Source organism: Lissotriton helveticus, chromosome 8, assembly GCF_964261635.1.
Source record: "Lissotriton helveticus chromosome 8, aLisHel1.1, whole genome shotgun sequence".
Taxonomy (NCBI): domain Eukaryota; kingdom Metazoa; phylum Chordata; class Amphibia; order Caudata; family Salamandridae; genus Lissotriton; species Lissotriton helveticus.
Genome location: NC_136069.1, coordinates 1,396,341,538 through 1,396,355,442, shown reverse-complemented (window position 1 = coordinate 1,396,355,442; position 13,905 = coordinate 1,396,341,538). Strand labels below are relative to the sequence as shown.

General features: G+C 49.7%; 1 protein-coding gene across 1 annotated transcript in view; it reads left to right on the top strand.

Moving 5' to 3' along the window:
• The window catches only part of LOC144773380 (SAM domain-containing protein SAMSN-1-like), a 390,420-nt gene that overhangs the window by 155,377 nt on the left and 221,138 nt on the right, over window positions 1-13,905 (top strand). The window lies entirely within an intron of this gene.

The following is a 13,905-nucleotide window of genomic DNA, read 5'->3' as shown; positions in this document are numbered from 1 at the left end:
CTGGTCTCGGTGGGGATCCACCGGAAGATCTTACGTAGCATGCGCAGGATATTGAAGCATGACGAGGAGACGGCGTTGACTTGTCTCGTCATGGAGAGGGAGGAGTCCAGGATGAAGCCCAGGTTGCGTGCGTGGTCTGTTGGTTTGGGTGCGCTGCCTAGGGCGGGGGGCCACCAGGAGTCGTCCCAGGCGGAGGGTGAGGATCCCAGGATGAGGACTTCCGTCTTGTCCGAGTTCAGTTTCAGGCGGCTGTTCTTCATCCAATCGGCTACCTCTTTCATCCCTTCGTGAAGGTTGGCTCTAGCGGTGGCGGGGTCGTTGGTAAGGGAGAGGATCAGCTGGGTGTCGTCGGCGTAGGAGATGATGTTGAGGTTGTGCTGGCGTGCGATGTCTGCGAGGGGGCTCATGTAGATGTTGAAGAGGGTCGGGCTGAGCGAGGAGCCTTGAGGGACGCCGCAGATGACTTCGGTATATTTACAACAAGGGGTGGTGATGGACAGAGTCTCTGAATTAAGCAGAATACTCTCACCCAGTCAAGAGATCAGGGCTAGATCCAACACCGTTTTTTAGCTCATTGCACCATCCCAGTTTCAGAACCTGGCTGTATGCAAATTAGTCTGTCCCTGGCCCAGTGCATCATGGGAACAGGGCAGACCAGACTACAAAAGCCAATTCTTACACTGGGAAGGAAACAAGCTTCCGGGGACCGGTTTCTGGCATTTCAGCCGTCTTCGGCCCGGCTTGCTTGAATCCTGATGGTGCAATGAGCAAGGGACTCACATCTGAGTATACCCTTCCACGCTTAGGGTGGACAAAAATATTTACAACAAGGGGTGGTGATGGACAGAGTCTCTGAATTAAGCAGAATACTCTCACCCAGTCAAGAGATCAGGGCTAGATCCAACACCGTTTTTTAGCTCATTGCACCATCCCAGTTTCAGAACCTGGCTGTATGCAAATTAGTCTGTCCCTGGCCCAGTGCATCATGGGAACAGGGCAGACCAGACTACAAAAGCCAATTCTTACACTGGGAAGGAAACAAGCTTCCGGGGACCGGTTTCTGGAATTTCAGCCGTCTTCGGCCCGGCTTGCTTGAATCCTGATGGTGCAATGAGCAAGGGACTCACATCTGAGTATACCCTTCCACGCTTAGTGTGGACAAAAATATTTACAACAAGGGGTGGTGATGGACAGAGTCTCTGAATTAAGCAGAATACTCTCACCCAGTCAAGAGATCAGGGCTAGATCCAACACCGTTTTTTAGCTCATTGCACCATCCCAGTTTCAGAACCTGGCTGTATGCAAATTAGTCTGTCCCTGGCCCAGTGCATCATGGGAACAGGGCAGACCAGACTACAAAAGCCAATTCTTACACTGGGAAGGAAACAAGCTTCCGGGGACCGGTTTCTGGCATTTCAGCCGTCTTCGGCCCGGCTTGCTTGAATCCTGATGGTGCAATGAGCAAGGGACTCACATCTGAGTATACCCTTCCACGCTTAGGGTGGACAAAAATATTTACAACAAGGGGTGGTGATGGACAGAGTCTCTGAATTAAGCAGAATACTCTCACCCAGTCAAGAGATCAGGGCTAGATCCAACACCGTTTTTTAGCTCATTGCACCATCCCAGTTTCAGAACCTGGCTGTATGCAAATTAGTCTGTCCCTGGCCCCAGTGCATCATGGGAACAGGGCAGACCAGACTACAAAAGCCAATTCTTACACTGGGAAGGAAACAAGCTTCCGGGGACCGGTTTCTGGCATTTCAGCCGTCTTCGGCCCGGCTTGCTTGAATCCTGATGGTGCAATGAGCAAGGGACTCACATCTGAGTACACCCTTCCACGCTTAGGGTGGACAAAAATATTTACAACAAGGGGTGGTGATGGACAAAGTCTCTGAATTAAGCAGAATACTCTCACCCAGTCAAGAGATCAGGGCTAGATCCAACACCGTTTTTTAGCTCATTGCACCATCCCAGTTTCAGAACCTGGCTGTATGCAAATTAGTCTGTCCCTGGCCCAGTGCATCATGGGAACAGGGCAGACGAGACTACAAAAGCCAATTCTTACACTGGGAAGGAAACAAGCTTCCGGGGACCGGTTTCTGGCATTTCAGCCGTCTTCGGCCCGGCTTGCTTGAATCCTGATGGTGCAATGAGCAAGGGACTCACATCTGAGTATACCCTTCCACGCTTAGGGTGGACAAAAATATTTACAACAAGGGGTGGTGATGGACAGAGTCTCTGAATTAAGCAGAATACTCTCACCCAGTCAAGAGATCAGGGCTAGATCCAACACCGTTTTTTAGCTCATTGCACCATCCCAGTTTCAGAACCTGGCTGTATGCAAATTAGTCTGTCCCTGGCCCAGTGCATCATGGGAACAGGGCAGACCCGACTACAAAAGCCAATTCTTACACTGGGAAGGAAACAAGCTTCCGGGGACCGGTTTCTGGCATTTCAGCCGTCTTCGGCCCGGCTTGCTTGAATCCTGATGGTGCAATGAGCAAGGGACTCACATCTGAGTATACCCTTCCACGCTTAGGGTGGACAAAAATATTTCCAACAAGGGGTGGTGATGGACAGAGTCTCTGAATTAAGCAGAATACTCTCACCCAGTCAAGAGATCAGGGCTAGATCCAACACCGTTTTTTAGCTCATTGCACTATCCCAGTTTCAGAACCTGGCTGTATACAAATTAGTCTGTCCCTGGCCCAGTGCATCATGGGAACAGGGCAGACCAGACTACAAAAGCCAATTCTTACACTGGGAAGGAAACAAGCTTCCGGGGACCGGTTTCTGGCATTTCAGCCGTCTTCGGCCCGGCTTGCTTGAATCCTGATGGTGCAATGAGCAAGGGACTCACATCTGAGTATACCCTTCCACGCTTAGGGTGGACAAAAATATTTACAACAAGCAGATGACTTCGGTGGCTTCAGATCTGAACGGGGGGAGGCAGACTCTCTGTGTTCTTCCAGCGAGGAAGGAGATGATCCACTCCAGTGCCTTCTCCTGGACTCCGACGTTGCTGAGGCGTTGTACTAGGGTACGATGGCAGACAGTGTCGAAGGCCGCGGAGAGGTCGAGGAGGATGAGGGCCGCTGTTTCTCCGTTGTCGAGCAGCGCTCGGATGTCATCGGTGGCTGCGATCAGGGCGGTCTCGGTGCTGTGGTTGGCCCGGAAGCCGGACTGCGAGGGGTCGAGGGATCCGTTCGTCTCGAGGAAGGCGGCCAGCTGCTTGTTGACGGTCTTCTCGATGACTTTTGCAGGAAACGGGAGCAGCGAGATGGGGCGGTAGTTCTTGAGGTCGGTGGGGTCAGCCGATGGCTTCTTGAGTAGAGCGATGAGTTCGGCGTGCTTCCAGCTCTGCGGGAAGGTGGCGGTGTCGAAGGAGGTGTTGATGATGTCCCGTAGGTGGGGTGCGATGATAGCGTTGGCCTTGTTGAAGACGTGGTGAGGGCAGGGGTCGGTCGGAGATCCGGAGTGGATGGAGTTCATCGTGCGGATGGTGTCTTCGGTGCTGATCGGAGTCCAGGCGCGGAGGGTGGTGGTGGGGGGTGGTGGTTCGGTCGCGGTGCTCGTCGGTTGAGTGCTGAAGCTGTTGTGTATGTCCGCGATCTTGTTGTGGAAGTAGGAGGCGAGGGAGTTGCAGAGGTCTTGCGAAGGGGTGATGTCGTTGTTTCCGGCGTTGGGGTTGGAGAGCTCTTTGACGATGTTGAAGAGTTCTTTGCTGTTGTGTGCGTTGTTGTCCAGTCGTTCCTTGAAAGCAGTTTTCTTGGTGGCGCGGATGAGTTGGTGGTGTTTCCGGGTGGCGAGCTTGAGGGCAGTCATGTTGTCCGGTGTTGGGTCTCTGCGCCAGGTTCTCTCGAGGGCTCGGCAGTTCTTCTTGGAGCTCTTGAGTTCGTCGGTGAACCATGGGGCTTTCTTGCTGCCGGGTCTGCTGGGCTGGGTCCTCAGGGGGGCGAGCTCGTCTGCGCAGTCGCTGATCCACGTTGTGAGGTTGGTGGCCGCCTGGCTAGGGTTCGTTGTGCTGGTGGGAGGGTTCGTGCTCAGGGAGGACGCGAGCTGGTCGGCTGTGATCTTGTTCCAGCTTCTGCGTGCAGCCTGTTGCTGGTGGTGGTGGATCGTGGTCCTTGCGAAGCTGAAGTGGACGCAACTGTGGTCCGTCCAGTGGAGTCCGGTGGCGTGGCTGAAGGCGATGTCCTTGCTGGATGAGAAGACGGGGTCGAGTGTGTGTCCGGCGTGGTGGGTGGGGGTGGTCACCAGTTGCTTGAGTCCGAGGTTGGCGAGGTTGTCCAGCAGGGTGGTGGTGTTGCGGTCGTTGTTGTTCTCCAGGTGGAAGTTGAGGTCCCCGAGGAGGATGTAGTCAGCGGAGCAGTGGGTGTGCGGGCTGATGAAGTCGGCGATGTCTTCGCTGAATTGTGTGCGTAGTCCAGGGGGTCTGTAGATGAGGGTGCCTCTGAGGGTGGTCTTGGGGTTGATGTGGACTTGGAAGTGCAGGTGCTCGGCGGTAGCGAGGGTGTCATCGGTGTTGGTCGTGATGCGGATGGTGTTCCTGTGGACGATGGCGATGCCTCCTCCAGTGTTGTTGATGCGGTCCCTTCGGATGATCTTGTAGCCGTCTGGGATGGCGATGGCGATGTCGGGCGCTGAAGAGGCGTTCATCCAGGTTTCCGTGAGGAAGGCGACGTCTGGGGCTGTGGTGTCGAGCAGGTTCCAGAGCTCGACGGCGTGCCTGTGGACGGAGCGGGTGTTGAGCAGGATGCATCTCAGGTGGCTGCTGCTGTTGTTCTTCGAGGTCTTGGGCACTGCTGGAGTGGTGCGGGTCGGGGTGCAGGTGACTTTGCAGGAGTTGCAGCAGAAGGGTCCGTGGGTGCGTCTCGGGGTGGCTCGGTAGCATCCCGGGGCTCGGCCGGTGTTGAGTGCGTTGAGGGCGGCGGCGTCGTACGTCCGGTGGGTGGGCTGGGGTCTGCGGGGGCCAGGGGTCCTGGCACTGGGCGCGGTCCAGGCGCGGACGGGCGCAGACGGGCTTACCTTTGGCGCACCTTCGGCGCTCATTCGGTGCTCCCGCTGCGCGCGTCCGCTGCGCGGTCGCTGAGGGGGCGTCATAAGTCCGTAGCCGGGAGGGCGGGTCAGCTGGGAGGCGGGTAGCGGGTTGTCCAATGGGCTGGAGGTGGGCGGGGCCGCAGGGAGGCAGCGGCGGGAATCGGCGGAGTCGATGTGCGGCTCAGCGGCGGCTGGGTCGCGTAGGTAGGCTGGCAGACAGGAAGGAAGGCGCTTGGCAGCAGGAGGGGTGACCCGGCCTCGTAGAAGGCACAGTGGTCACTCCAGCGATGTCAGCAGCGCTCTCCTTAAGTCCGTAGCCGGGAGGGCGGGTCAGCTGGGAGGCGGGTAGCGGGTTGTCCAATGGGCTGGAGGTGGGCGGGGCCGCAGGGAGGCAGCGGTGGGAATCGGCGGAGTCGACGTGCGGCTCAGCGGCGGCTGGGTCGCGTAGGTAGGCTGGCAGACAGGAAGGAAGGCGCTTGGCAGCAGGAGGGGTGACCCGGCCTCGTAGAAGGCACAGTGGTCTACCTGTATACCTGTCCTTGTCATATATCTCTTACCGCTTCAGTGGATCTTTTTATAATTATGTACTACCTCATTATTGACCATGATGAGGACCTTCTTATACGTACGTTGTATGTATGTAGTCCCTGTGAAAGATCCAATAATGAACCCTGCTGAGGCGGAGAACTTACCATGTCCTACATTCAGTAGGCAGTTATTCCTGATCATGGTAATAAACTCATAATGGACTCAATCAGGCGTGGCTATTTGCTAGATAAACTGTGTTACCACTTTATCATATGTGGCAAAGGCACAGGAATCTAGTGAATCACAGATATCTTAGAGCCGTTAATAATTCTTAATGTGATGACATGGCTATTCACTAGGCAAAATTCGTCTCTTACTGGTCATTAGTAGCAAAAGGAGCAGGGGTCTGTTAATTAGAGTGACATCCAAGGTATGTCCTCATTAAGACCTTCCTTATCTGTATTTAGTTTATATACCCATTGTTGTTCTTTCTTAAAGAGGTATTTGCTGATATCTGAGGTGTGTTCAGGGATCATTGGTTGTTCGATAACTGTCCAGGTAAAGTCTGTGTGGGCATGACCCACCTCCAGGAAGTGGTTGGTGAGGCGAGTGGCCTGTTTTTTACACCGGATGGTGCTTTTGTGTTCTGAAATCCGCACCTTTATCTTCCTGGTGGTCATACGCATGTACTTAAGATGACAAGGGCAAGTGATAAGATAAATCAGATTTTGACTGTTAAAGTTAGTAAACCGCCTTTGTTGCCATGGACGATTACTTCCAATATCCAGGCTTCTCGATTTAGATGTTTGCGGGCAAGCTGCACAGTTACCACAAGGGTGATGCCCCTCGATAGCCGGCATGTCCCAGAGAGTCCCAACTGACCGTGCGATTTTCGTCCTTGGTCTCGTATGTACGAGTTTGTCTCTTAGGTTGGCTCCTCTCTTAAAGGCAAAAAGTGGAGGTGGAAGATCGTCGGAACCGGTGTTCAAGATGGTCCAATGCTTCTTGACGATTTTTTGTATCCCATTCGATTGAGTACTGTATGTGTGTTACGCATGTAATTCTTTGGTTCTTTTCCTTAGGAAGAGAAGGTTCCAGAAGAGACTCCCGATTGATATTGGCCGCTCTTTTCATAGATTTGCGTACCAATTGCTTGGGATATTTTCTCGAGCGCAGTTGTTTCTCTAGAGCCTCCGCATGTCAAATTACCATACCTGCTTGTGCTGGGGCTCTCATGAGCAACAATATACTTAGTTTTACTATCAGCAACAGGGTTACGTTTCTGTTGCGTCTTTCATTTCTAATTGTGCTAATTCAAACAAAAGTCCCTGATGAATGGCTTCTCATTTTGATTCAAGTTTAGGTTGAAACTATTGGAAGAATGACTTAGTATTTATCTTTGTAACCATTAATTATCAGATATTATGCATAATATTCCTGTTTAAAAACATTGCTCTGTGTTCCTTTACGGTCTGTAGTTTCCAGGGATTTCATGCATTACCATGATCTCTTCCTTGACCTCTTTGTTCTTTTTAGAATCCTCATTCTTTTCTTGGAGGGAGCTGCTTCCCTAGGATCTAAGGTTAATATCATTGCTATTTTGCTTTGCAGTATTTGGAAGTGTGTCAAGGTAGTGCAGAGCACTTCGGGCAAATCCCACTAAAATAATAACATTTGTCAATATATCCTTTCTCTGTACCCCAAACTCCATTGTCAAGCTTTTCCCCATATCCCATGGTCACAGGGACATCCAAGCAGTATCAATGGTGACATCATAAGTGCTTTCCGTGATGTACTGGGATTTTTGTCTGCTATAGAAGCAAAGGCGTAGCTAGAGCCCGTGGCGCCTGGGGCCATCCCACAGACTGCCGCCCATGGAATCCACAGCCCCATGACTGTGCAAGTCTCGACTCAGATTTTGAATCTCACTCCACTGTCAAACCTCGGGCACAAATATTTCTCACATGCATCACCGGAATGCCAGCTCCACACCGGTCCACCAACCAAGGCAAGCAAGTGCCAACAATCTGAACTCGCAGATGGAGAGGGCCGCGCACAGCACCCCGGGGCCACTCGCCCAACCATACCAGTGTGATTCTTCCGAATACCTCCAAACATATCCGTCAGCCTGCCTGGCTGTGATCGGCATGCGCTTCTTACAGGCTCTTCCGAGGCCTGCCCAGCAACCATGCTCAAGTTGCCAAAACCACACTCTTTCTTAGATGCATTTAATTTGATTTACAGCACCACTCATACCAGTGTACGGTGTCAGAACACTTTACATCACACACACTACACAAAGACAATCATTTATACGTGTCTGTATAGGAAATGTTACATAAGACAAAGGACTACAAGGTGTAGAAGCCACATGAAAACCATACTAGTAGGCAGTATAGTTTAATAGCTCACTTCTATGTTAGGATTTTAATTTATAAACTGCAAGTAACAAAAGGATCTCGCTGACAAAAGCAGTAATCTACTAACCTAGTTAACATTATGTGCACTTAGTGATCTGCATGGTACACATTCTTTGCAGCAGGCACATTAACCCTCTGTGCTACTTTTCTAGGAGTCAACCCTTCCACTAGACAAAACTCTGATCTCTCTCTAGGAAGAACATTAATCACCGAAGTTATCATGACATTTTTATTGTTGCTGAAAATTGCTGGAGGCCAGGAAGGAGGCAGCAAGTTTTTTAAAACCATAATATACTTGCAAACACTACGCACCCACCCGAAATAGGTACCCATTGCAGTCACACCGTTCGCACCGCCCTAACCTGCTCAAGGTTCATGTGACCTCAGTGACAGAGTCACAGTGATGGGATCACTGTTGCTCTAGGGTGTGCTGCTTCGTAGGCCTGCCCACTAGACTGGAGATGAACTTCAGTATAGATTGTGGTGGACAAGCCTTCACGGTTAACCCACAACTGACGCCACTAGGGTACACCTGCTTGTGCTAAGACATCAGGCCTTCTAAGGTCTAGTGGGGCCTTCTAAGGTCTAGCATGGGAATATGCTCCCTCAGTAGAGTGGTCTGGTGGACTGGACCCAGTTCCCCAGTTCCCCAGTTCCAAATTCGACAGCTCTAGCCATAGTGCCACATCCTCTCCCCCACTGAACACCATATTGCCCCACTGAGAGAAACTCGCACTGCCTTCAGCTACAACCTAATTGTGCCGCTATAAACACTTGGATGTGGCTGAATTCAAATTATGCACTTGATAAGAGTAATATGCTGCCTAAAAAAAAAAAAGTCAAAGCAAACAGTCATAGGGAATGCAAGATTAAGTAAAGCATGTGAAATGTAAGCAGAAACATGGTTACCTTAACGATCTCTCACTCACTATTTATAAATCAGCAAGTGGTTTTACTTGAAAAGTTAAGGACATGACTACAGGTCCCTGAAGGGAACTGTTTCAATGTCCATTGCTTATATCCTTACAAAACGTAAGCAGAATGGTTTATAAAGAGCCATGGTACAAATTTTGTTTTCCAATCCACCCATCAACCAGGTATTGCAATACATCCAGGAATGGTGCACTTCCCCACCTGGGGACAACAATGCTGTTCAAAGAAAGAGGAGAAAACAAAAGTAGCGCTTCACAGCAAAGTCTATAAAGTGAGGCTGATGTGTTTGGGTGTGAATAAAACCAATCGGGCCACTTTGCAACCACTCTGTCTTGCTTTATTTAGTTATGTATTTATTTTTCATATTTAAAACATTTTATTTCTCTCCATCCCGAGGCTGCACTTTGGAATAGAAAAATGTCAGAAAAAGGGCATTTCCCGCAAGAGTGTTTTTCTTTCTCTGATCCATTTACCCGGGAAGCAACTAAATGAAATAAGTAAAGAGGTTGTGAACAGTTTCTTTAAATCACGGTTTTCAGTAAGTGAGGAGCAAGACAGAAAGAGAGGGAATCAGAGGCTTAGCTAGACTGACTGACAGTAGTGTCAGTGAGTGTCCCGCTCCCCAAATAAACTACAAAGGCCGCCGCTTCCAAAATAGTAAAACCAAAGGGGATGATGGACGGAGTGTTAAACAATGCAAGAACTCACCCCTAGTCAACTGATCTGGGTTTAATCCATCATAATTTTTTAGCTCACTCCGCCACCCCAGTTCAGACATGGCCATATGCAAATCAGTATGACCCTGTGCCTCGTGGGAACAGTCCAGGCCGAACTGCCAAGCCATGTCTTCCCTGGACCGGAAACAAGCATCCTGGGACCGGTTTCTGGCTACTCAGCCGTCATCAGACAGGTTAGCTTGAATCCAGTGGCAAAGTGAGCAAGGGACCCACGTCTGGGCATAACCTGCCAACTTAGGGCGAACAAAGCAAAACCAAAGGGGATGATGGACAGAGTGTTGAACAATGCAAGCAGTCAACCCCAGTCAACTGATCTGGGTTTAATCCATCATCATTCTTAAGCTCAATCCGCCACCCCAGTTCCGACATGGCCATATGCAAATCAGTCTGACCCTGTGCCTCATGAGAACAGTCTAGCCCGAACTGCCAAGCCATGTCTTCCCTGGACCGGAAACAAGCATCCTGGGACCGGTTTCTGACTAATCGGCCATCATCAGCCAGGCTAGCTTGAATCCAGTGGCAAAGTGAGCATGGGGCCCACGTCTGAGCATACCCTGCCAACTCAGGGCAAACAAAGCACAACCAAAGGTGATGATGGAGGGAGTGTTGAACAATACAAGCACTCACCCCCAGTCAACTGATCTGGGTTTAATTCATCATCATTTTAGCTCACTCCGCCACCCCAGTTCAGACATGGCCATGTGCAAATCAGTCTCACCCTCTGCCTCAGGGGAACAGCCCAGCCCGAACTGCCAGGCCATGTCTTCCCTGGACCGGAAACAAGCACCCTGGGACCAGTTTCTGGTTAATCAGCCATCATCAGCCAGGCTAGCTTGAATCCAGTGGCAAAGTGAGCAAGGGACCCACGTCTGGGCATACCCTGCCAGCTTAGGGCGAACAAAGCAAAACCAAAGGGGTTGATGGACGGAGTGTGGAACAATGCAAGCACTCACCCCCATTCAACTGATCTGGGTTTAATCCATCATCATTCTTGAGCTCACTCCGCCACCCCAGTTCAGACATGGCCATATGCAAATCAGTCTGACCCTGTGCCTCATGGAAACAGTCCAGCCCGAACTGCCAAGCCATGTCTTCCCTGGACCGGAAACAAGCATCCTGGGACCGGTTTCTGGCTAATCAGTCGTCATCAGCCAGGCTAGCTTGAATCCAGTGGCAAAGTGAACAAAGGACCCACGTCTGGGCATACCCTGCCGACTTAGGACGAACAAAGCAAAACCAAAGGGCCCCCAAAATAGTGCCGCCTGGGGTGGACCGCCTCCCTTAGCTACGCCACTGTATAGAAGAGACCTACCAAACCCTATTGAATCTCTGGGTTACTTGGTTATGCAGCCAATGACTACCTCAAAGTAGGTCATATGAAGGTCCTCACTTGATACAGGATAACTTCTTAAATTGATAGGTATATGTAATGTAAAAGCAGGAGAACTAAACGTTGCAAATAAATGAAGAAAAAAATCTCTGTTAAGAAATACAAATGCAACACATAATGCTTGTTGTCCAGTTTCACAAACTGATCGCTACTACTGCGCCGTTCACAAATAATTTAAGAACAAGGATGACCACAGTCATCCAGCCAAAACAGTAGCTCCTAAGTAGCTGTTTGTGCTCACGAAAGAGCTTATAACAAACATGCAATGTAGGCACTGCACTCTATCATGGTAACATCAAGAGTCACAGGGCATGATTCACAAAGGTAAACGTACACTTTTGTTTAAGTTTATGATGGTTTGCTGTTCACAAAGCAATTTACTAGTAGAATTTTTACGAGTACGGAGTCTCCGCACATAAAAAGATAGAAGTAATTTTACTCTTCTTAACTGCTCTTATGCCTCAGATGATATTCACACACACAGATGAGAACCGGATACTTCTCCAGGTGGACTTGAGGATAGACTAAAATCTAGCAATGGAATAGATCAATGATACTGATGAAAGATTTCTAGGACCTTAGAAAGCATATTTCTTTTGGTTCAAGAGTTTTACTTTTAAATTTGAGTTGTAGTTATTCTTGTAAGGCCTTTATAGTATTGTTTTGAGGATTCTTCAAAATCCCCACAAGTGTGCCTGAAAATCATAACAAATCCTACTGTAATTATGTGTTCCTCATATCTGTGATAACTACACTCCCCGGTCCCTAGGCAGTACCTCTGGATGGGGGAATAAGCTGTACAGGACCAGACCCACATTCCTGGTGTGGCGTGCAAGTGTAGTCTGGCAAAATAAACCATCATCACTTTCATAACTATATTTAACAAGTGATTTAGAGACTGATGGACTGTCTGCTAGCCGCCAGGTCTGGCCTTGGTTCCCCTGGAGGAGGACTACCAACTCAATTTAAAGATTCCTGCCTGCCTGGCAGCTCTCTAAAGCCTTCACTGCAATCACCGGTGCCACAGTTGCAGTAAAGGATTTATATGTTGCTGAGCTGGTGCTGTGGTGATTGTGTTTGGTTGCAAAGTGTTTTGTTTTCCAGAAACCAACCTCCAAAATAGGGGATTGCTGCTGAAAAAGAAAAACTCAATGGACCTGATGAACAGGAAGTTTTCCTCCTGCATGTCAGGACCAATAATTGATTGAAATGTCCCATGCCTCACACAAGGCAGGGTGACTGTCATTACAATCTTGCACTGATAGAGCTAGAAGAGACTCTGTAAGTACGGATCTGGACCCGTAGAACCATAATGGCACACGTTCTGTGTTTGTGCCACGACACACCTTAAAACAGCTGTGCTGGGCTCAAACAAGGAAAGTGCGCCCTACTATGGTGGCCGGGCCTGGTGGCCTAATGGACCAATGAGTCCACTGTAGTGGCCTGTGTTTGATCTTATGGTCACAGGTTCGAATCCCAGTGAGTTCACTCAGCCATTCATCCTCCCAAGGCCCTAGGGGCAGCACATTTTAGTGAAATATGGAGCAGCTACTTAAAAGCTGCTCCGTGTTTCACAGTGCAGGCGGCAATCCACCTGCACTTTGGAGAGAGGAGACAGGCCCCCTTTCAGGCAGGTGCAGTCAGTGATTGCATCTGCCTGCAAGGGGATGTCTGGGTAGTGCTTAATTTAGGAAAGAAAGAGTTGGGGTGCCCGATGCTGTGCTTAGAAGCCTGCAGACAGTGCAATTAACGGTGGCGTGCACAATACCAAACACTGTTTTATGGCAGTTCAACTGATTCGGCAAACTCTAAATGAACCCCTCTGTACAGTTAATTTTGATATGTGCAATAACTGCTGTAACGGTACATATCACAATTATGAGTATTGTGATAAATATTGGCAGGTTAACCCGTTGACCGCGGTGCAAATTCTGCCACGGTGCAGGCATTTTAATCAGTGGGAGGGGTTTGGATGGCCCGCGGCCGTCCTCAGCACATGCCCACCGTCACGTGGGACGGCCGGGGGCCGTCCGACGCACCGAAGGAGTTAAACCTGCTGATATTTATCTGAGGGAAAAAATCCCAGTATTTAACGGACTAAGTGGTGACCACCATAATCTGGATTTAGTCCCCAAAAATGTTAACTGCTTCGAATTTATTGGTCAAAATAAATTCTGACCCAGCAAAAGCAGATTTTAGCGGTGTAATAAATGTCACACCAATAAAAGGGCTATGGGCAAAAGGTATACATTGCCCACTTGTGGCTCATATTCAGATAATTAAAGTAACATTCCCGACTCCTTTCAGCAATACCAAAGAGCCCGGGGACCAGCCAAATGGGTGCACATGCCGGTTGCGCCCCGGGACCCTGTAATATGGCCCCTGGCTTATGAATGGGGCAGGGTACCATTGGATTAAATGAGGCAACACTGTTTAAGGGCAGTTCTCCTGGTTCGTCTAACTCTAAATGAGCCCCTTTGTACAGTATAGGTTATCGGGATTCAGGAAACCATATACAGGCACTGTAGTTGCCCCCCCAAAACACATACACAGTAAGGGGGGGCTTAACTGTACGCATCTTCCAGTATAATCTGGATTTATTCACCAAAAATTCATAACTGGGTGACATTTATTGATCCCAATAAATTCTGACCCAGCAAATGCAGATTTTGTCAGGTACAATAATGTCAAACCAATTTCAGGGCTATGGATAAAAAGTATACCTTGCCCACTTGTGGCTCATATTGACTAGTTACATTCCCAACCCCTTTCATCACCCTGGACAGGCCACCGCTACCTCTAAGGTGGTATGTACTCCAGAGTTGTCCTTCACCTAGACTGGTACGTAGCGACA